The sequence below is a fragment of the Propithecus coquereli genome, unplaced genomic scaffold, assembly GCF_000956105.1.
Source record: "Propithecus coquereli isolate 6110/MARCELLA unplaced genomic scaffold, Pcoq_1.0 Scaffold9, whole genome shotgun sequence".
In the NCBI taxonomy this organism is placed as follows: domain Eukaryota; kingdom Metazoa; phylum Chordata; class Mammalia; order Primates; family Indriidae; genus Propithecus; species Propithecus coquereli.
Genome location: NW_012155284.1, coordinates 6811438 through 6824585, shown reverse-complemented (window position 1 = coordinate 6824585; position 13148 = coordinate 6811438). Strand labels below are relative to the sequence as shown.

Sequence of the window (13148 nt, the reverse complement as noted above, 5' to 3'; positions counted from 1 at the left end):
CTTTCTTTCTTTCTTTCTTTCTTTCTTTCTTTCTTTCTTTCTTTCATCTATATTTCTTCAAATTTGTTACTTATGAGGAGTGACTGAAATAAAAAATATAATTGAGTCCCATCATCCTCATCCTCATCCTCATCACGGAAATGGCTTTCAGAGAAAACTGGTAATTTAATATTATTGCTCCTGATTTTCAACCAGTAAATATTAGTAGTTGCCATTGATAAATAGACAGCCAAGAGTCTGTCAAAGAAGGCTCAAGATATGTTATATCAATGTGCCTGTTCACAGGGAGAAAAAGAAGCTAGGAAATAATTTATTAATGTGTGTTCTTGATTTCATCTATAAGACACACACAAAAGCACACCCATGCCTCTGAGAACACTGGACCATGGACCCCTGAAAAAGGCTTTGCCTCCTTCATCACGAGTTATCTTCCTGCAGCAGTCAAGCATGCTCGTGTACATGATATCATTTCCTTTGCACTCTGAATGCATCATCAAGTAGTGGCGAACAGTGTCAAATGAATAGGAGGTCAACCCAGCAATGGCAGTGACGGATTGTGTGATCATCCAGCTAAGGAAGATGTGAGTCTTCTTGGAATCTGGAAGAATTCCCTTTGCAGTGTCATAGATACCCAAGTAGGCAGCTCAATAGATGACAGTACCCAGTACAGACACATTAACACCTTGATACAAGCCGTTAATCCCATCAGAGTTGTAGGTCTTAACCAGGCAGTCACAGAGGCCTCTCAATTCCCTTTCAGCTCCAGCCTGACCCATATCTGCTGCTAGATAGGTACCAAATCAAGCTAGCTGCAAAATCAAGAGGGCACACAAAACAGGAGGATGTGGCCCTAGCAGCATTACCTGATGCCAGATTCCATGCAAAGTAGTGTCCAACCTGGGTCCTCTTGTCCATACCACCCAGGAAGATCTGCTTGTATTTACCTTTGAGGGTAACAGTAGCTGGGGTGGGGATATGTCTGATGACATTGGTCAGGTTACCATGCCAGAAGGACAGGGCTCCCTGCTCCTTAGGGATACGAACCATGCAGTCTATAATGCCCTTGTGTTGCATAACTGCAGTGAGTTGCTTGCTTGCATGCTGCACATGCAGCAGCTGCATGACCTACCTGATGGGCGCTGCTGTGGTCCTAGAGACTTTGGTGAAGGACACAGTGGTATCTGTCATGTTGAAAGGAATGATGAGGCAGGCGGCTGCAGGATGGGACTGGGCCAGGGACTGGCTTTGACTCTGAGGCTCTGGATGGATTTCCTTCTCTTTTTCTCTGTACTTCATTGATTCTAGTAAAAATTTACAGGGTATCAGTAGGAATACTCCTCCCTCTGTTCAATGATTTTACAAACTGTTATTCTTTCAATCCCTGCTACCACTAGGGATCATGAATGGTAATCTCAATGCTTTGGGAGAAATGAACACTGATTTCTTTAAAAGAGGATGGAACATCTGTTGTGAGTCTACTTTCCCTAAGGGGGAAATTAAGACAAAATCTGATTCACATTTAAGAAAAATTTTCTCCTTATCTTCTTATTTAAGTTTCCTGAAATCCTTGCTTGTTTATGGTCGTATCTACTCTAACCATTTTTATCTTAAACCAAAAGTTATCTCCTTTGCCACTATCTTTCCATTATCATTGCTGCAAAAATTAATTTGCCTAGTTAACTGACTTTCACTTCATGAATAAGCAAATCACTATAATTACTTTATAAGTTTAAGAATGCAGCCTTGCTTAGAGGGAAGTTTGTAATATCTAATGCATATGTTAGGAAATAAGAAGGACTGAAAACCAGTGATCTGAGCATCCATCTCAAGAAGTTGGAAAAGAATAGCAAATTAAAACCAAAGAAAGGGGAAAAAAGAAATAATAAAGACAGAGGCAGAAAATAATGAACTATAGAACAAACATAATAAGATCAACATAAACAAAAGTTGGTTCTGTGCAAGAAAGTTTGACTCAGACAAAAGAAAAGCTACAAATTACCAATATCAGGAACTGGGAATAAGATATTGCTTTAGATCCTATAGACATTAAAAATATGAGGATATTATAAAAATTTGTTCCAGTGAATTTAAAAAATAAATGATATAATCTAATTACTAGCAAAACACAATTTACCATAAATACCATATCTATTTCTAACATAAACAGAAATAAAATATATGAGTAATACTTTTATAAGTTGCCTATTCATATTCTTTGTCTATATTTCTGTTGGCATGTTTGTGTTTCAAAAATTGATTCATAGAACTTCTTTACATATTAATATATGAACTCTTTTTCATATGCATTGCAAATATTTCCCTCATTTTTACCTTAATATTTTATTCATATAATATAGAAATTTGGAAATTTTATTATATAGTTAAATTTGTTGAACTTTTTCTTTGTAATATTTTTTGCTTTTATTCTCAGTCTATCCTTTCATGGTTTCTTCTACTTTCTGATGGTGATGATGATGTGTTTTTAAAATTAGTTCTTTAAAACTTCTGGAACGTAATGTGTGATGTGAATTAAGGGCCAATTTTTTTTTTCCAAAATAGCCAATTTTCTCAACATCATTTAAAATATAATCAATGTGGAATCTTCATTTTGAGAGTTCCTGTGTATACATGCTAAAATAAATTTGTAACTTTTTGCTCCTGGGGAAAAAAAAGTCAGTGCTTTTTCCCATTGGTTTGTGATGCTTCCTTGATCAAATATTTACAATTTGTGTATACTAGTGTCTTCTCCATTAATTCTTCTGTGGCATTGCTCTTTCAAGCTTTTTTTTTTTCCCTTCACACCTTTCAGAATTTTAATTTTATCCTGTTAAAAAATTTCATAGACTTTATTCAGGTGTTTTGTTGAAGTTATATGCTTTGGGGGTAGAGATCCAGACATTTTAATAAAGTTAACATATCAAAGTGGATGGTTTTGTACTCTGACATATATTATCTGTAAAACGTGGATAGTGGTAAATGATAGGTTTGTTGGAAAGATGAAATAAAATTTAAAAGATACAAAACATCTTGAACAATCCTTGAAATATAGTGTGATCATTAATTAAAACAGCTAAGTATTAATAACTCCCATTATTCATTGCTTTCAACAGATGTTGCCTTTTATTACCATTAGTAGTATTTGATCTATTCATCTTTATATGTGACATCTCTTCTTACATGTAAATATTTTATTGCCTCAGTAAAATTCCATAGTTTTCTTCATATTAATCACACAGATTTTGGTTAGGTTTATTCATAGATATTTTATGCTTTATATTGTTGTTTTGTATAAACTCGATTTTCTCCCATGATTCTTGTTGGTCATAGATGCTATATAGGCAAGACTTGGAAAATGTATATTTATCTTGTATCTGATTATTTTGTTGAAGTTTAAAAAATTAATTTAAGAGATTTTCAACTGATTCTTATATAGGCTATAAATGATGATTTTGTGTCCTCATTTGTAGTAAAGTGCTTATTTTTATTTCTGTTTCTCAATTTTTTAAATTGAATTGAACAGAAGAATGAGTATCATGTATTTACTTGTTTTGATCGTTATTTTTTAATGGGAATGCCTCTATCATTGTAAGTTATTGTGTTGGCGGTTGGTTTAAAGTAGGTATTTCTTACCATGTTGAGAAGGCAACAGCTAAACTTAAGTGGCTTAAACTTAAGTGGACAAGAAAAGTAGCTAAAAATAAATTTGTATTTTGAGCCTTTATTTTGCCAGATGGCAAGACCTTAATCTCAGTTAATTAAGGGTTTGTCCTCTCCTTTTCCCCAGAACTTACATTGTGCCAAGGCATGGGGGAGAGTTGGTATCTGATCCTGTGTCATCTCCTCCTTCTCTCATCTGTCCCTCTGTTTCTGTCCTCCCAATTCTGGCCGAGCCCGTCAGCATTGGGCAATGGTGGGAGAGGCTGGGCAGGGAGGAGCAATGGGATATTCTCTCGTTTCTCTCTCTCAGATTGCATTGGAACACGGTAAAAAACAAGGAGTGTTCAGAGAAGTTTTCCTTGCCCCAATCTGCCTTCTCTTCCCTTGACAGGTTGTACTCTACCGTAGGTTTCACAACTCACTAGCGGTGGGGTGAAGTCAAGAGTGGGGCGTGGAATGTTGAGTGGTGGGAATGAGGAGGGGGATGAGGATCCAGGCAGCAGTGGGAGCACAGGACTGAGGGAGAGGGGAGGATGGAAGGAAGGAAAATTCCAGTAGCAAGTAGATAGAGGAAATTTCCTGGCTATTCCTAGTGAGGGACACCCTGTATTTCAATTAGAAATCATGAAAAAGGAAAAAGTAGGTATAACCCAAAGAACTTCCCCTTTTCAGTATTTCTGAGATGTATATATATATGTGTGTGTATATATATATATTCTGTATATATTCTGAGTATTCTGAAAAAATATAATTTGTATTTTGAGCCCTCATTCTGTGTGAGTCTTCATATATATATATAAATATAGATAGATAAATAAAATATATGTGTGTATGTATATATATATATGTTAAGCTTTCATATAAAGGGCAGAAAATTGGGGCAGTTAAAATGTAAATGCAAAGAGCAGGTTTTGACATATTCCACTGAATTTGATATAACATGTAGCTTGGAAGAACAGAGGTAAATGATTTACTTTGCCAGAGTGTGTATAAACAACAGACCTGTCCCTTGGAGAATGCAGCAGGCAGGCCAACTAGCTGTTGGATGACCACAATCAGTTGTGCAGTCTCCTTTCTCCAGGTCACACATTGTCATATATTTCTGAAGCTGCAGTTTTGTGCTGTTATTTTTTCTTCTCCATCTGATTCATTCTGAGTCATGGGAAGCGCATTCTCATTGGTATAGGGTACACTGCAGAGAGGGCTGACTTGCTTGTTCTGCACCATTAAATTCTTGCTTGTGTCTTTCTATCAGAAGTAGTTTGGAGAGTGACAGCGCAGAAAAAAAGGGAGCGTGAGGGTTGTGCTTGGGAGGATTCAGACTAAAAGAAATGGGATTAATGAAAATTTTTTTTTCTATGAACTAATATGCTTGATGGGCAACTAAATCTCTGTCTGTCATGTTTCTCAAACAATGAAGAAGTCATTCAACAATGGCATTCTCTCCTGATAAAGGATTCCATTTTATCATGCCGGGTTCCCAGGCAAGGGGTGAGGGGTGAATGGGGTGACCTTAGTGGCAGAACAGCATTATCAAATGTCAAATATTCTTGCCCGTATTTTTCCCCACATACATTAGCTTATAACCGCTCAGCAAGGAATTGAAGGGTATCATCCTGGTCATACTGAAGGGACATGATTTTCCAGGATGTGGGAGGTTTCTGTTCATTAAGAACCGGCTGATGGTAAGTATAGCTTGAAAATTATAATTTGAACCAAAGTGGCTCTGTACCCAATGAGTTACTGCCAAGGAGCTAGGACAAGAGCAATATATCTTAAGGATATTCAAAGTTAGAATAGAATGAAACTGTGGTACATTTCTCTCCTTTCCTCCTCCTTTCTGTCCTTAATACAATTATCTCAAACATAAGTATGGTACATTTAGAACATGGAGACAATAAATCAAAAACTCACTCCTTTAACCTCTCTTTTGCCTCAAAACATTAAAACCCAATTGATTTGCTGTAGTAGTAATAATTCCATTCACAAGAGACAAGAACCATAACATCAGTAAAATGATAGAAAAATGCTATTTGTTGCATTAGTGGCAAGCAGTTGGAACAAAATGTATTAGTGATTTAGAAACCATTCTGTGTGTATTTATGTGTGTGCTTTGTATTAGGAGGAAATGAACAAAATGGAAGGACATGGATGATAACACATATTTTCGTTGACACAAATCCTTTTATTTGAGAGCCTTTCTATTGTTGTAAGTTATAAAAAAGCATATTTGCCCCTGTAACTGCAGCTTGCAGTAAAATCCATTTTTAGCATTTCTGAATTCAGCTCACATAGCCTTCTTGTAGGCTACAAGCAGGTTCAAGCTGTTCTAAAATAGTTATCACGATCCATTACACTCTGTTCCCTGTAGCTTTTGTTCCCAGTTGCATGTGATAGTATAATTGTGAAAGAAAATTTAGAATATATGCTGACTTTACACATGGAAGGGTTAGAGCTTCATTTGTTCAAAGCATTCTTGAATATACCATCCAAAATTTAGTATGAATAATCTAGGACAAAGGTAACATTTCAAAAGAGGATATATCAAATTAATATTTCCTTTATGTTAAAAGAAGTACCTTCGGAGAAAATATTTCTTGAGATTTTGACTTGGTTTACATGTGGGAAATAGAAAATTGAAGCTGGTAATTTCAGCCCTAAAGGTTTACTGCACCTATCAGTATCACTGAAGCAAAAGCATTTTGCTTAAGTACATATTTAAAAAAATGTATTTTAAAAATTGTATTCTTAATTGGATGTTGTATTGATTCCATTTCTAAATAATGATGAAAGTAATAATATATGCTATTGTATATTATATTTGGAATAGAATTACTCTCTTTTTGGATGTTGCAGATAATAGGGAAGGACATACTTTGAGAGGATTAGAAAAACAAGTAGGAGAAAACACAAACTTCCATACCATATAGTTTATCCCTTCACACTCACTTTAGGGGAAAAATCAATGTTTTCTCCCAGGAACTGGCTCCTGTTCCTTACGCTCATGTTTGCTTCATGTCTTCACGTCATCCAGTCTTCGAGGACACTCTTCACTCTTCCCCTCTCTACTCAATCAGTTACCAAGTCCTAGCACGTATTCTCTTGTAAAACTGCTCTCCTCCATAGAATCTTAGAATTTTATGTTTTTGATGGAAACTTCTATAGTTCAGTTTTTTCGAAACTTTTTAAGTAGCAGAAACTTTTTCCAAATGTTGCACTGAAGTCCCAAAGTTGAAAATAATGACAAAAATAAAACAAATAAAAGCAAATTCGGTTTGGTTGAAGCAAGAGTGGAAGGGAACAGACTTCCAACCAATCTGATTCATTCATGCTGTCTTGCTAGTGTCACCAAAGATGCTTTTCTTAACCCCAAGGGATCCTTGGAGTGGAGAAAATAAAGGTCCAAGGAGATTTAGTGACTTGTTCAGGGTCATGAAGCCAGTTAGTACAGGGCTAGTACTAGAAATCAAATTAAAGTTTACTGCTCTTTTGGCTACATCACCCAAATTCACCATCACCACCACCACCTGACATGTGGCTTAGTGCAATAACTTTTTAGTAGTCTCTAGTCTCTCCTTAAACTTCCCCATTTACAGAACATTAGACATTGTATATTCATTTTATTTGTCCTCTGTGTAGCAGGCTTTTGTGGCTCTCCATTGCCTCAGATCAAGCCTAACTATAGGTTCATTTCAGGCTCTTTATAATTTGAACACTTTCTTACATTGTTCTCTAATTCACAGCCACTGTGTCAACCTGGTTGATTTCTTTGCTGACCCTTGAAGCACCTTTAAGGCTTTCCTTACACTGTTCCCTCTACCTGCAATGCTTTCTGTCTAACCTGTCCTTCAAGGCTCAGATCAAGATTTTTGAAGCCTGTTTTGAGTACACCATTTCATAGGTACCTCTTTTGTCTTTTGGTAAATTGTAATTCTGTATCTTTTTTTTTGCTGTTAAATTTCAAATGGGTAAGACTGTGTAAAAATGTAAGTTCTGCTAAAACTTCCGCATAGCTTCTTTTGTACATAGTGCTGACATAGTGCTGTGTGAATGCCAGCTGTGTTTTGTGAGTGAATTACATTGGATTGGGTGATGAAAAACAATCTCTTTCTTCTTGGCCACCATGCAAGGATTGACCACAGTATTTTTCATGTAGCCAGCGATGGCTACTCCAGTTCACTCTTGTCCATTTTCCTTTTCAACCATAGAAAATTGGATCCAAACAGATTTTCTATTTGCTCGTACACTGTAACTATGCCATCAGTCCAAGCATTAAACAATTCTAATTGAATATAAACATATCAATAATAATAATAATTTAAAATTTTAATGCAATTACCTAGTTTTATAAATTTTCTTTTCTTTTCCTTCTTTTTTTTCTTTTTGAGATAGAGTTTTGCTCTGTTGTCCAGGCTAGAGTGCAGTGGTGTCATCGTAGCTCACTGCAACCTAAAACTTCTGGGCTTAAGCTAGCCTCCTGCCTCAGCCTCCCAGGTAGCTGGAACTACAAATGTGCCCCGCCATGTCTGGGTAATTTTTTCTATTTTTAGTAGAGATGGGGTCTCACTCTTACTTAGGCTGGTCGTGAACTCCTGAGCTCAAGCAATCCTCCCTTCTTGGCCTCCCAGAGTGTTAGGATTACAGGCATAAGCTATCATGCCTGGCCTCTATAAGCTTTAAATAAATATTTAAACTTCCACAGGACAGTGTATATAATTCCTTTTCAGAAGTTGGTAAGAACCACACCAAAAGCCATATTTGTTCCTGAAGCAGAGGTTGTCCATGTCTTTCTTATATCCAGATGACAAACTCAGGCAGGACTCCATTTCTTATCTACCTATATATCTATAATCAGAATTCAGATGGGAGAGGCTGTCCCAGGGTTATTTGAAATAAAAAGATGAAGTCAGAATTCTGATTGGCTATTTTGTTTGACAATGAGGAATAGCTTTCCTGATTAGATTTATATGATGGGTATTTTCAATATTCCTTTGTTAATACATTTTTAAAAAGTTCAAGCTGAAGATTTAACTTAATATATTGAAAGTGTATTAACAATATTGAATATAATTAACAATATTTTGTTAATTTAAACAATCCTCTTTAACCTAATATACTATTCTGAGTATATTAGGTTAAAGAAGATGCCTCTAAATGAAAGACTGAAAGGTATAATTAATAGTCTTTTGATCAATCTTGGAAAAGTCTTTTTGGTATATTTCCCAGAAATTGAGAAATTGATGTCTCTAATGCTGGTAACATATCTCTTCACAATTCAGGATGATTTCCATTTCTTTGTTTTCAACAAAATTGAGGAAGACGTAATTGAGTTGTCAGCTGATGGATCACGAAAATAATATTTGAAGATGTGCCACTGTGTGGTTTTTGGCATGTAAAGTGGAAGATGTTCAAAGAGTTGAATGACATTTCTATAGAAAATTTTGTTCCAGTTATATCTATTTTTATATGTGAACAAAGATTCTTAGAGCTTACAAAAACATTAGAATTGATACTAAACTCAGTCTCATTATAGCAATAAAGAATATGCATCCACCAAAACATAAATGCAATTAAAAATCCTCTTCCATCCCATTAAGGAAAGAATTTCTAATTCTTTCTTTTTATGTTTAAAAATTAAAATATATTTATATTATTTTTGATAAACTACATATTAATAATTATAGTAATAACTCAGTCCAGAAGGAAAAATTTTACCCTCAAGAGCCTTATGAGTTCATGAATTTATACACATGTATTCTGCTGCAGAAAAGGATGAAAGGTGATCAGTAAAAGCTTTTCAAGTATAAAAATATTTTACTGGGGAAATATGGGATGAAAGTAGGGAAAGGGGGATGAAAGAATAAGTTATAGGAGAAAAAAGAATGATGTAAAATTTCTGAGCATTGAAGATGGGCTTGTTCATATATTTTTTCAATGGATGGTTTTGGATATCAATAGCTTTGGTATTTAGATATTTATTGGATATGGTATTCCATTATTTTTATTTTATTTATTTTTTCCATTATTTTAAAATGTCAGTATTTATGATATACCAGAAATAAAATCCTTTGCAACTATGTATTTAAGTTTAAAATGAGAGAATTTAGGTGTGAAGTGATAACGCGTCAGTGGATGAATGGATACATAGCTTTTCTTAATTCTTTTGGAGGGACACAAAAGCAAGATCTTGGAAACTCCTCTGGCTGAGAAGCACTGCCTCTGTCTGCCTTGCCAGCCTTATCTGGCGCTTCCCTTTCATTCGCTGTCTACTTCCAAGACACACTGAGTTTTTTCAATTTTCTGCATGCTCTTAGTTGCTTCCTGTCTAAGGGCTTTTTCCTGTCTCTGTCTACTCAATGGCACCATCTCAACCCAACCACCCTTAACCACATGACGCCCACTCATCCTTCTGAACCAAGCTTCAATGACGGGTCTTAGGGAACCCTCTATAAATCATTTATCAAAGTTAGATTCCCTAGGCTGCTCCCACCCCAATAACACCTTGATCTTTTCCTGTGTCTCTCTTCTCACAGTTGTGATTTTAAAAATTGATCATTTAAAAAAAACTGTGTATCCTATAAGGGCAGGGATTCACTCTGTCTTACTCACTGCTATTAATATATTCCTAAGGGAGTCCAGAAAAGAGATGGGTGCATAGAAGCAACTCAATAATTGTTGAATGATTGAATGAACAATACAGCTTCTTCTTATTTAGCAGTATGAGGTCACGGATACTTGTAGAATATGATTATTGATTTAAGGAAGAAAAGATTTGTATATTTGTGAAGATCTCAAGAAAACCTTACAAATAATTACATGGATCAAATAAGATTATGTATAGGAAAAGACTTTGAAGGAGTTGAAATCAATATAGAAATGTTGACTATTACATGCAAACTCTGTGTCAGTTGGGTTTTGTGAGACACAGTCACCAAGATGGAATTAGATGTGCAGGAGATTTATTGGGGATAATGCTTGTGAAAGATAAAGGGGGCAGAGAGTAGGAGTAGGTGGGGAGAACCTGCAGACCGTGATGTGGATCTGACACCCGTGAAAGAGAGAAGGAGGGAGGATTCAACAGGAAGAGTCTCAGACAGCAGTGCAGTTCTAAGAACGTGTCAAGCAGATTGATGGAGAGTTCTCCAGCCCAGGTCACCTGTTAGAGGAGTCTCCCATCCTGTGGGAATGGACCTGCATTAGTGCCCCAGCCATGCACAATCAAGATTTGGGGCAGTACATGTAGAAGACTGAATCAGGATCCACACCTTTCACCTCTCACAAAAATCAGCTCACACTGGGTAACAGATTTAAACCTGAAGAGTGAAACTATTAGAATTCTAGAGGAAAATGTTGGAAATACTCTTCTAGGCATTGGCCGAGGCAAAGAATTTATGAGGAAGACCTCAAAGGCAATCACAGCAACAACCAAAATAAATAAATGGGACCTGATCAAATTAAAAAGCTTCTGCACAGCCAAAGAAACTGTCACAAGAGCAAACAGACAACCTACAGAATGGGAGAAAATTTTTGCATGCTACAAATCCGATAAAGGGCTAATAACTAGAATCTACTTAGAAGTCAGTAAAATCAACAAGAAAAAATCAAACGACCCTATCAAAAAGTGGGCAAAGGACATGAACAGAAACTTTTCAAAAGAAGACAGAATAATGGCCAAAAAACATATGAAAAAATGCTCAACATCTCTAATCATCAGGGAAATGCAAATCAAAACCACAGTGAGATATCACTTATCTCCAGTGAGACTGGCCTTTATCAAAAAGTCCCCAAACAATAAATGTTGGCGTGGATGCAGAGAGATAGGAACACTCATATACTGCTGGTGGCACTGCAAACTAGTGCAATCTCTGTGGAAAGCAATATGGAGATACCTTAAAGAGATACAATTAGAAGTACCATTCGATCCAGCAATCCACCCAAAAGAACATCTACCCAAAAGAACAAATGATACTCTATAAGAAAGACACCTGCACCCGAATGTTTATAGCAGCACAATTCACAATTGCAAAGATGTGGAAACAACCCAAGTGTCCATCAATACATGAGTGGATTAATAAAATGTGGTATATGTATACCATGGAGTACTATTCAGCTTTAAGAAACAGTGATGATATAGCACCTCTTGTATACTCCTGGATAGAACTGGAACGCATTCTACTAAGTAAAGTATCCCAAGAATGGAAAAACAAGCACCACATGTACTCACTATCAAATTGGTATTAACTGATCAACACATAAGTGCACATATAAGAATAACATCTATTGGATTTCGGGCAGGGGGGAGGGAGGAGGGGAAGAGTCTTCCCAAGTCTTCCACTTTGGAGAGTGCGGAGACTCTGGGCATAATATGTTAATACTCACAGGGGCCAGAGAAGAATAGGTCTTGTCCTCTTTTTGCAGCTTCATCTATCTTTAGCAGTTATAACTGAACCATCAGTTCCCTTTGTCTCTAGTGGAGTTTGTCCATGGTCTGGTATTATCCATTGTGGAGCCACCTTGGAGGGACAGTTTCAAGTGTAATAACCATGGCGATGCCACCCCGGCCAATCTATCCTCTCACATTTGTGTGACCCAGACCTCACAGGCCTTAATTTTGGCTTAGCTCTGTTGTCCCTGTGGGAGATACGTAATTATGAATCAATCACACAGAGTGCTAATACTAATCCTACAGAGGTCTAATATTAAAACAGAATTGAGGGGTAGAACTCTTTCAGATTTGCTCCCTCTCGTTATCTGACATTACTTCCTCAGGGCAGCCTGGTTTTAAGTGGCTACATAATTAGTGATGGTTTTTCTGGATGCTTTTTTTTTCTTCTCATTCTTTACATTAGACTATTTGTAGGCCTTTCTGAAGTAGAATATGGATTGGGAAATGCAAAGAATATGTGTTTTCCATATATATAGTAACCACCTATTTTCAGTGTCAAAGAAATGTAAAGACCTCTGGTAAAGACAAAATTGGAAGGAAACTTCTCCTGATTTCCCTTTATCTGTTGGATTGCCATGATGACAGAGGAGGAATTGAATTGGTAGAGAACTGGAACTTGCTGTAATATTTGAAGCTTATAAAATCCATGTGAACACTCATTTCTGACGAGGGCATTGACTGATCCCCATTACATGAAGGGCATCATCTGTCTAAAAAAAGGAGTAGCATCCTCCCAGCCAAATAAATAGGCTCTGCTCCCTCTTGCATTCCTTTAAGTTCCCCCATGACCTTAGAGATTGTGGTTGATGGGGAACAAGTTCTTGTATCTGTAACATTTTTTAGTTTCAGCCATAACAATATTTAGTTTCACCTGTACAATGAAGCATGGAAACTGTAATATCCTGGGGTTTCCTGAGGTTGTTTGATGGTGTCAGAGAGGAAGTGTTATGGGGAAGCTCAAATGGAGGGTCCCTTTTCAGCTGCCCTCTTGGAACACAAGAATGCTGATACCTGCAGAAAGAATGTGTGTGCGTGAGGCGGGGGG

At 36.6% G+C, this 13148-nt stretch overlaps 1 pseudogene; it reads right to left on the bottom strand.

Moving 5' to 3' along the window:
* The window catches only part of LOC105826503, a 30711-nt pseudogene extending 25964 nt beyond the window's left edge, over positions 1 to 4747 (bottom strand).
* Between the last annotated feature and the right edge of the window lie 8401 nt (positions 4748 to 13148).